At 37.1% G+C, this 10,804-nt stretch overlaps 1 protein-coding gene across 3 annotated transcripts in view; it reads left to right on the top strand.

The window, feature by feature from the left end:
* The first annotated feature begins 2,765 nt into the window (after window positions 1-2,765).
* The window catches only part of LOC124268056 (uncharacterized threonine-rich GPI-anchored glycoprotein PJ4664.02-like), a 27,863-nt gene continuing 19,824 nt past the window's right edge, over window positions 2,766-10,804 (top strand). Inside the window, exon 1 of one of the 3 annotated variants that reach the window (XM_046703065.1) lies at window positions 2,766-2,842. The gene's annotated coding sequence lies outside the window, so the exon portion shown is untranslated. Of the gene's footprint in view, window positions 2,843-7,853; window positions 7,925-10,804 lie in introns of those variants that run through there. The other 2 variants (XM_046703067.1, XM_046703069.1) reach the window with 2 other exon arrangements.

Here is a 10,804-nt window from a genome sequence, read left to right as displayed (position 1 = left end):
CCATGTCAAATATCATTTCATTCGGTGAAGCAGTCTCTAAGATGTAAGCTGTTTTCCTGTTTGCAACATTACAGAGCGCAGATGTTCATCATGCAAGGAACTTCTCACATAATGTTCAACCACACAGTGCTTTAGATCTATCATTGGGATGTTCTTAAATTTATCATGTTTTTTCAAGTTGTACAGATAGAACTACTTTATTCTTTATCAAAATACTATAATTAAGTCTGATTGGCATCATATTTAATAATTAAAAAATAAATGATTTTTAAATCATCAAATAAGCTTCTATTATGGCACCATCCCTTGAGCCAGTTGAAGGTTGAACGTTGACAGACAGATAGACAATGTACCGTGATATGAGTTCACTTTGACCTTCAGTGGTCTCCAAATGTGTGACAACTAGGAAACTGTAAACATAGGTCATTTTCATTGTTCAACACACATTTGTCAGAAATCCTAGATTCTCTCGACCAGACATTTTGTGTTTAACTGTAACTTCACGACCGTTGTAAAGTCATAATAGCCCATTTTGTCACGGCCCAGCAACACTTTACACAGTAACAAAGCCATTAAATATAGAGTTGTGAAATGGACAGTCAACTGTAAAATGTAAAACAACAAAGAAAAGTAATGTGAAACATTCATGCAAAATAAAGTGGCGATTAGTCACTCGAGTTACTAAGTACTCCACTAGGTGTATACATGATCATGTGTAGTACATCTAAACAGTGGGTCATTATAAACTGTCACTGACTCCGTACATTTTTCAGGTTGTGTGGTGATCATTTTCCTAGAATGTGAGCTTGAAATGATACAAACTTAATTGCTCGTAATGTTTTTAATATTTACTTGCCATATCCAGTTACCTGGAATACTTTAACCTGGTGAGCTGCTGTTCTCGTTTAACCCAAGTTTTGTTAGACTTGTTAGACTTGAATTCAGTTATGGCAATTTTCTGCTGATCTGCAGATTTCTGCCAATTTATTTCAGATTGATCAATCCTGTGAATCGCCTGAACCCATTCCATGACACAATATTAAGTTTTCAGCTGAAAATAGATTTTCCTGTTGCCATCCTTGTGAATTACATGTTACTATCCACATTAAATTCGGAATACAACCTCCTCCCTTCAGGCATTAAAGTATTATTCTATTCTAATCTATTCTATTCTATAATGGCAACAAGTATTTAACATCCATTACTTAAAATAAATCAAAGAACACAAAGTTCCAATTGTGAAACATGTAGGCCATTTGTTTCAAGGATCATACTTGACTGTATTTGTATGAACTAGAACACAGTTTATCCAGCACATGATGCACAGACTGTTATTGTTTGTGCTTAAAATAAACTTTGGTCATCTGGAATAGCAATTGACAAATATTTGTTGGGTACTGTAACAACAACAGCATGCATATCTCAACAATGAAGAAAATTGTCATGTTTAATGTTGATCTTTGATTATATTTATACTGTGAAAGTAATAAGTATTCATGAAGACAGGGCTACTTTAATTATAAACTGTTGGTCTGAATTTGTGTACCTCATTTTGCCAGTCAAAAACCAACTGCCTAAATGCACATAGACCATGATATATTGTATTATCTTTCCTTCTTGTCACAATGCTGAAATCTGATTGGTTCATGTTATGTTGATTAAACAATGACTGGGATAATATATCCCTTATACCCACCAAGAAAACAGGCAGCACATAGATTTATGAGCAGGAGAATATATCTCTTCCACCCCTCATTGAAGCAAAAGCCTTCATTGTTACTACCCTTGGTCATCATGCACTTGATTTCCATTCTCAACTCCCCAGAGAATATGTTACACAATCATTCTGAGAGGAACTCGACCACAGTCACATGACCATCTCATGCTACCGGGTACCCATACCCCAAGTCACATGAAGACACCACCACGTGTAGCATGTGCTTCCGTGTGCAGCAGGATTCAAAGCCTCGCAACTCTAGTTGATCTGTGACCTCTACACTGTTGTGTGTGAGTGAGTTAGTGAGTGAGTGAGTTTTCGCATGGTGTGGCCGTGTCAGGAATTGAACCTGGGTCCTCAGCATGATGAAGGAACAGTTTAACCACTAGGCTAAGCCACCGCCCCTGTACACTGTACAACATAGCAAGGAGTAGTGTACACTTACACATTCCCTTTTTTGAGACAGGTCTGTTACCGATTTGCTGCTTATATGTCTTCATCAATCTAAAATATATTTAGAAAACCAAAAATGTTCACAGATATTGTCAGTCAATTGTTATCAATTGTAAAGTTTAGGTTAAGCTTGTTGATCTTTAACATCATAATAGACAGCATCCTAATCATCATGATAATCGGGGGAAGAAGACGTACAAGAATCCATGGTGTCTGGTGTTGGTATATCAATCACAGGTCTACTACTTCTGTTGTGCTATGTGTAGATAAGATTTAAACATCACTACTGTCCTTTGACTGTTTTTATTTCTGAAAGTATCAAAAGTTTGGTTTTAGAGGGTCTGGGTGTGTGCCTAAAAACTTACAGAATTAAACTTTTAAAATGTTTCCTCTGCAAAAATTGCTTTGGGACCATCTGTGTTTAGTCTTTAAATAACCATGTTCCACATTTACAAATATGCATTAATTGAGGTACATTGTAACCAATTTACCACTGAGTTCACAGTAAACACTGATGTGTGTATTGTGATAATCTGTGTTGTGGTGCCCCGGTAGAGAGCCTCCTTCTCGATAGGAAGTGTTGAGTTAGTAATGATATAAAGTCCACCACCTACAAGAGGCTGACTGGAGCGTCAGCAAGTCGGACTTGTACTTTGACAACACGCACATCTTGTAAGTAAGCATGTTGACATCTAGTGGAATTGTTGTGTTACAAAACTTTCATTATCAGTAATTTATGATGGTCATGGGTTTAGAATTCAGAACCACATCTGGCAAAGCGCAATTTTTGCTTTGTTACGTTACTGACAATGTTTCTGACTTACCTATATCTTGCCCTACAGGACTTTATAAATCATCAGGACAAACAGCCCATACTTCTCAACAACCTCGCATTAATGATGCATTATATATTTGTATCTAACAGTTCATGAAGTGTTGATAATTACTGGTTTCTGAAAATTTCCTGCTGGTTCTAAAAGGATATTTTTTTATGAAAAGATTGTACCACAGTCATATAATATCATTATTATTCATCATTCATTATTGCAGTAATAGTTTGGTCACAGAGTCCATGATGGTATATTGACTGCATGTGTAATTAAGTTATTAAATGTCATGTTTAGATCTGACATCGTTCGTTGTGTCAGGAGGAAAACGGTAGCAGTCCGCTAATCTCTTGGGTCATTAACAAATATAACTGCTAGTAATCAAATCTACATGACTGACAATTTATCATGTTATCAAATTTGATGGTAGATATGTACAGATTTCATTATCAGGTAAATGACCAATCTGCACATTCAATATACAACTCATTTCGGGGGCGGATACAACTTTTTGAGAAAGGAGGGCTGCACAGTTCAGAAAGGGGAGGGGTGTGTGGGGGTTACACAGTTCGTTTTCACCAGATTTCACGAGAGTTTCAATGATCATTTACTAAACTTTCAGGACAAAGGGGCTGGATCCCCCTATGCATTTACATACATGCTAAGGGTACTAATGATATTATGAAGATTTACTTTCAAGTACCAGTTGATGACAATAGTTTTCAACATTTCTTCATGTATGAGTGTTTGTAAGTATTGCCCATTGGCAACAGAATATAAGATTTGCATTTTATTAATTCTAAATGCTGATTGGTCAGTTGAAGCGATATTGCGTAACTTCATAATCCAAATCTGAGAATGCTCTATGAGGTTTCAGTCAATGCTTTGTCAAACTTAATGAATAACGGACCATTAGGATATAACTTGATGACTGCTGTGTTAATCATTACCACCAGTCTGTTATTTAAATTATTTTTAGACATTATCATTTAAACTATAAATCATTACCTCCAGTCTGTTATTTATATTAATTTTAGAAATTATTTCTTAAACTATTAATCATTACCTACAGTCTGTTATTTATATTGTTTTTAGAAATTATCATTTAAACTATAAATCATTACCCCCAGTCTGTTATTTATATCAATTTTAGAAATTATTTTTTAAATTACTAATCATTACCTCCAGTCTCATATATATATATTTTTTTAGAAATTATCATTTAAACTATTAATTATTACCTCCAGTCTGTTATATATATTTTTTTTAGAAATTATCATTTAAACTATTAATCATTACCTCCAGTCTTTTATTCATATCTTTTTTAGACATTATCATTTAAACTATTAATCATTACCTTAGAGACGAGGTGTAAGGTAACTCGCTGTGTACTGCTTTCGGACACAGTGATAGTCAGTGGAACGTCCCCAACAGACCTGAACATGCCAGGGAGGGGATTCCCCTGGACTGGGCTCTGGTTTGTAGACACACTGTGTATCAGAAATGCCTGATGCATTGATTTTGTACTGTCTAGCTTACTCTTATGGGCACTTTTCATAGTAAAAGAAATCCTGTTCACACCGATTTTGTTCAAACAAACATTTATGACACATTAGATTTTCAGTTGGAATGGATGGCTATCAAAGTTTTAATCTGCTGACCAGTAGTCTCATTGATTCATCATTTATGTTGTCCCATTTATCAAGACACTCCTTTCACTGCACAAGATCAGATATATATCGGTCCAGGAGAACTTGGCATCTCAATGCCTTCATGGAACTAGGAGACACCAATTTGTAGATATTTCAATACAATATCATTCCCCAAGAAAGTTCAGAGGTGAAACATCCTCATTTTTTGCTGAGGCTGTTTCATAACTATACATCTGGTCTGCTTGATGAATACTTAATCATATCAAGGGTATACAAGATGCACTGCTGCAAGCACTATGGCTTAGTCACCATCATTTTGTGTTCTGAATAAATAATTGTTCCCTGCACACACAGCCCCGCTCCTCCAGATGCATTGCCAGGGGTATTACAGGGCCAAGTGAAGTCCATTGCCCTAACATCACTTGGCCTGTCTTTTGATCACTGTGTCTTTGAAGCCCAGCAGTACATGCCCTGGGCTTATATACGGGATATTGGCCCTCGCATCTGATAAAGAGTATTAATAGTTATTTGAAGAAGGCTGTTAGAGATGATCAACAGCCCAGGATCATCCTTGTAATGCAGTTACATCAGGGTCGAGCTGATGAAGGCTGTTGTATTAACTGGCTGATTACATGGCACATGTGGCCGTGGATGTATCACCCTAGATGCAGCTTACACCAGGCAATATTCCTGCAGCTTGTAACACTGTGTGACACTGACTGTAACACTGTGTGACACTGACTGTGACACTGACTGTAACACTGTGTGACACTGACTGTGACACTGACTGTAACATTGTGTGACTTACTGTAACAGTGTGACACTTACTGTAACATTGTGTGACACTTACTGTAACATTGTGTGACACTGACTGTAACATTGTGTGACACTGACTGTAACACTGACACTGACTGTAACACTGTGTGACACTGACTGTAACATTGTGTGACACTGACTGTAACACTGTGTGACACTGACTAACTGTGTGTGTGACACTTACTGTAACATTGTGTGACACTGACTGTAACACTGTGTGACACTTACTGTAACATTGTGTGACACTGACTGTAACACTGTGTGACACTTACTGTAACATTGTGTGACACTGACTGTAACACAATGTGACACTTACTGTAACACTGTGTGACACTGACTGTATCACTGTGTGACACTGACTGTAACACTGTGTGACAGGACAACCAGCGGTTGATAGCATGATGACTCCATGACATGTTCAGCCAGGTCCCAGGGTACAGGACCCAGGCCAACAACAAACATAACCACAGGGTAGAATGTTGTGGATGCAAATAATACACATTTACCTGGACTAACATCTAGTCTCGGGTCTCTCAAATAATACACATTTACCTGGACTAACATCTAGTCTCGGGTCTCTCAAATAAACATATTTTGCAGAATAAAACGCTTTCTAAAATAGTTTTATTTAATATAATAAAAAGGAGCCCAGAACCTTCTTCATTTTCAAAAACTTTCCTGAAACTGTGGTAATGTAGACTTGCGACACATTCTAGACTTGCATAGACTTTTACTATGAAATGACATTGGTATAATGAGCGTTTACTTGGCTGAGAAATAGTCTGTTTCTACACGGCCATGTTCCACATAGATATCTTAGCACTAAGACGATCATAACTTTCATTCTTTAGCATTGACTACAATAATAATTATTATAACATTCCAAGAAAATTCACCTCATTATATCATAATTCTTACAAGTTTGAGATCTTGAATTGGATACTGAGATTGCTTCATCTGATGCATCTGACTAAGTAGGGGCACAGCCCAGCTTCCTGCCAGAGATATCCAAGTGACTGGTGCATTGCCATCCTCCTCATTATAATGTGACACTCACCATGAATGACCATCAGCAGTGAGGAGGAGGAGGAGGAAGTGGCTATGTTTAGCTGCACCCAGACTCGTGTCACTGCATCCTGTGTTGAAAGAGCGAGATGGAGATACACATCGCCCTGGATGACTTGGACAATGACACTTTATACCTGGTCAGCAACAAGTGCTTCAGTTTCTTGTATCTATCTATGCCTGTTAGCTGCTATTCTGCTGTGGCTGAAGAAAAAATTGATAATCTTACAGATTTTGTTAATTTTATTGAGGATGTTATGATAAAAACTACTACTTAGGACAATATGGCTCTTAATAATAGAACTTGGTCAAGAAACAATGGAGGATAAGTATAGGTGAGGTGAGGTGAAATTGGGTTTTACGTCGTACTTGAGAATATTTCTCTCATATGACGACGTGCATGCTTGTGTATGTGTATGTGCGGCTGCTTGTACTAGCCCAGACTAAGCTGGTTTTATAGTGCTAGCCCACTGAGATACCATGCCGCAGTGAAGCATGAATACCCCACTCAGACACATTATACTGACTCCGAGCCGATCAGTCCTTCTTGTACCCATTAATGCCGAGCGCCAGGCAGGGACCAACAAGTACCATATTTTAACGTCTTTTGGTATGACGCGGTCGGGGATCGAACCCGCGACCTTTCGCTCTCCGGGGAAGATAGGTATAGTGTTTCTTCAGACAAATAATAGTTATCACATTCTCTTTTGTCCAGCCTTCACACTGAATTGTAGTCTGTCCCCACCATCATATTGCTAAAACTTCACTCACTCACTCACTCACTCACAGTCCAATATTGTTTTCCCTACTGAATACCTTTTCTGCAATGCTAAAGCCCTCACTAAAGTCTAGATTGTCTTCCGGTTCTGAATCTCCCAGCACCTTAGGGCTAATTTTCCATTTGAATGGAGTTAGTTGGTTCTACCCTAATCATGTATCATCAGAGACTCAGTGCTAGTCTAAGTTGCAAAGACACTGCTGGTCCCAAAGGTTTTGAAATAATTCGTATGTGATACTTCGATACAAATAATCTAGGTCATTGAGTCAAGGAGATGATGAATCTGTCAACCATGCCATAACCCCCCCAATAATTTGATAAATATTAAATTTGATAAAAACATGGAATTAAAAGATGACTTGTACCAATATTACAAGTAAAGTTACAGTGTTGTTTCCTCAAATTATGAGATAATATGTAACAAAACATTCACTTATATCCCGTTGCACAACTCAAGACAACCTGTGACATATGACAGTTTGTTATCCACAACACCAAGGTCTAAGGTCAGAGTATGAACAACTTTCCACTGGCCTAGTGTCTGTGGTCCATCTCACTCGCCAGTATAGTGGAGGTCAGCCGTATAGCAGGGCATCTCCATCAGGACTGGCAGAAGGTAGGGACAGCTCTCCACATGGATCACCTTCAGCCAATTAAGATCTTAAGCTGATTTCAACAGCAGGGATGACTATTAGATGTTATCTCTGACAGCCAACCTGCCTGTAAACATATCTGGGTCAGTAGAAGGTACTAGATTCAGATATGCAAACTGTTTAATAGTGAATGGGGAAACAGTGTTAAACCTAAGAAACATAAACTTTGGTTATAATGTGGACATGATTAGTGAATGGAATTAGTGACAATAATCTAGAAGTGATATGACATTTGGAGGGATTGGGAACAGCCAGTGAATGTAAACCATGTTGTATCATCAAATGTCATCATCACCAAATGTCATCATCAAAATGTCATCATCAAATGTCATCATCAAACATGCAGTTGGCCATCCAAATAAACAGAATATATAAAGTTGAAAGAAAAAGAAGTTTTTATATGTGATCCCTTTAACAGTTTGTCAGTGTCAGCTGAAAGTCTTCTAAGAATGTATGGTTTGGGGAATGCCAAGTTAAGGGGGTATTTCCCTCTCTCTGTAAGCCTTCTCATCAAGTGTTTTAATTACTGATTACTTGGTATATATTGTTTACTGTTGATGGTATCAGTTTAATAACAAAATATTCAAGATGAGAGACTTGGTACAATTCCTATTCACTATCTACAACCTCTCCTGGATAGTATTAGAATTGTAGAATTACTAACTTCTGCTGTCTTAGTACTGTCATAGTACTGGTACTTAGTGAAACATCTTTTGAAATTAAAAGTCAATTTCAGTTTTTGATTATTTAGGGTGAAGATGCAGTTTTAAATATAGATCTGGATCAAACACGTTTTCAGAAGAGCCATTTTGATTGGTTGTTATTTTCATAATGTCATATTTTTTACTCAGCTATTGATGAGAAAGACACAGCTGATAGGTTACAGGAATGATTTCCAATATCTGTTGACCATGATGTATACAAGAACAAAACAAACCATGTGAAAGTTGTTGTCTGATGTCCAGTATAACTGCCAGGTGAGAGAATGTACACACCCATGTTTGATGGTGACTAAACATGATACAAACAATAAATGGTTATTCTGTGGTGACTTGTGAGATACCAGAATCTTGTTTTTAGGACCGTATAAGTACGCAGTGTTCCAGAAACTGTTTTCACCCTAGTAATGTTTTCAATGTTTTGTAAATTTTGGTCAAGTTCAATTTCCAAGGGTATACTTTGTTTTGCCTGGTATTTTATCACTGTTTTATATAATTAATTCATATTCTTGTACATCAACAAACTTGATCAGTTTCAATTGCCATAATAATGTAAGTCATTACCTGGAACATGCAAACAAAAAGCAACAAACAAAATTAACTTGAAACTAAAGTATTTTAATGCATTAAGAAGTACTCAGAATACACCATTGATTAGAAACAAAATAAACGATGTCTAAAGATGTTTATTATCAATGTGTAATGTTTCAGTAACATCCAACCCTATATGTGTGTGGTTAATACTGAATGGGTTTATTTTTACCAAGGAAATATCACTTCATGATCATGTTCAAGCACGCCATATTAAATCCCTCCACTAATCCATGTCCAACACGTTATCCCCTACTGGTGAACAAGTAATTTAGGAATAGTTAATACTTCACGTCACATCCTATTCAGTACCTGATCACCAGCTGTCGCGACGACACTGGGAATCACTCTTTACAAAATATGAAATGCAACACGCAGTTTCATCTATACTGGTTCATTTTGAGGATAATTAGCATTTGTGATCATTAACACATAGGTTTTATTTCTAACATTTCTGCACTATATATTTACACTTCTTAGGACACATTCATGGAAAACAATGACATCATTGATAAACTCATCAGTACTCTTTCCTTTATACAAACTTTAATCGTAATTCATGTACTGAATGTGAACATTTTCTGTAATTTAAAACAGAAAAAATACTTAAATGGACACTATTTACAGTGTATACACTAGGAAAGGGTATGAAGTGTTGTTGCAGTTTTATTGTCTTGTGAAATGAAGGAATCACATACGATAGGTTTATCAGAGACCGTATAAAGACACATGGTCTCTGGTTTAAATACATCTTTGGGATTTTTGCTAATGAAATATAAAATGTCAACAACAGAGAACAATCTGAGTTTTCTGCTGAAACAGATTCCATTGGGCATAGAGAGCCAAATAATGGTGAACACCACATGGATAACTGGACAGTTATGGCACTAGGTGTTGGCAAAAAGTAGAAGAATTAAACCAAGTCAATGTGAAGATAAATTAACCCTCACTAATTAGCAGAAGTCATATTGTATGCCCGGTTAACTGTCAGTCTGTGTGTACAGTAAGCTGCCATTATCAGAACAATTCAACCTGTATATACAGCAAACCTCCTTAATAAGGACAAGTCAGTCTGTATATACTGTGAGCCTCCATTATCATAACAAATCAACCTGCATATACAGTAAACCTCCTTAATGAGGACATGGTAGTCTGTATATACTGTAAGCCTCCATTATCATAACAAATCAACCTGCATATACAGTAAACCTCCTTAATGAGGACATGGTAGTCTGTATATACTGTGAGCCTCCATTATCAGAACAAATCAACCTGTATATACAGTAAACCTCCTTTATGATGACAGGTCAGTCTGTATATACTCTGAGCCTCCATTATCAGAACAAATCCACCTGTATATACAGTAAACCTCCTTAATGAGGACAAGTCAGTCTGTATATACAGCAAGCCTCACTGATGAGCCCGTCTCTATCAGCAGTATGTGTCAGTGTTCTCCCACATCAATCTCCTGGCATCAAACCTATTCAAACTCCACAATCAGCTCCATTAAGAAAGGTGTCGAGTTGCACTGGG

The sequence above is a fragment of the Haliotis rubra genome, unplaced genomic scaffold (genome assembly GCF_003918875.1).
Source record: "Haliotis rubra isolate DU_JTF1 unplaced genomic scaffold, ASM391887v1 Scf136, whole genome shotgun sequence".
Taxonomy (NCBI): Eukaryota; Metazoa; Mollusca; class Gastropoda; order Lepetellida; family Haliotidae; genus Haliotis; species Haliotis rubra.
The sequence above is the reverse complement of the archived record's forward strand: the minus strand, read 5'-3'. Positions and strand labels throughout refer to the sequence as shown.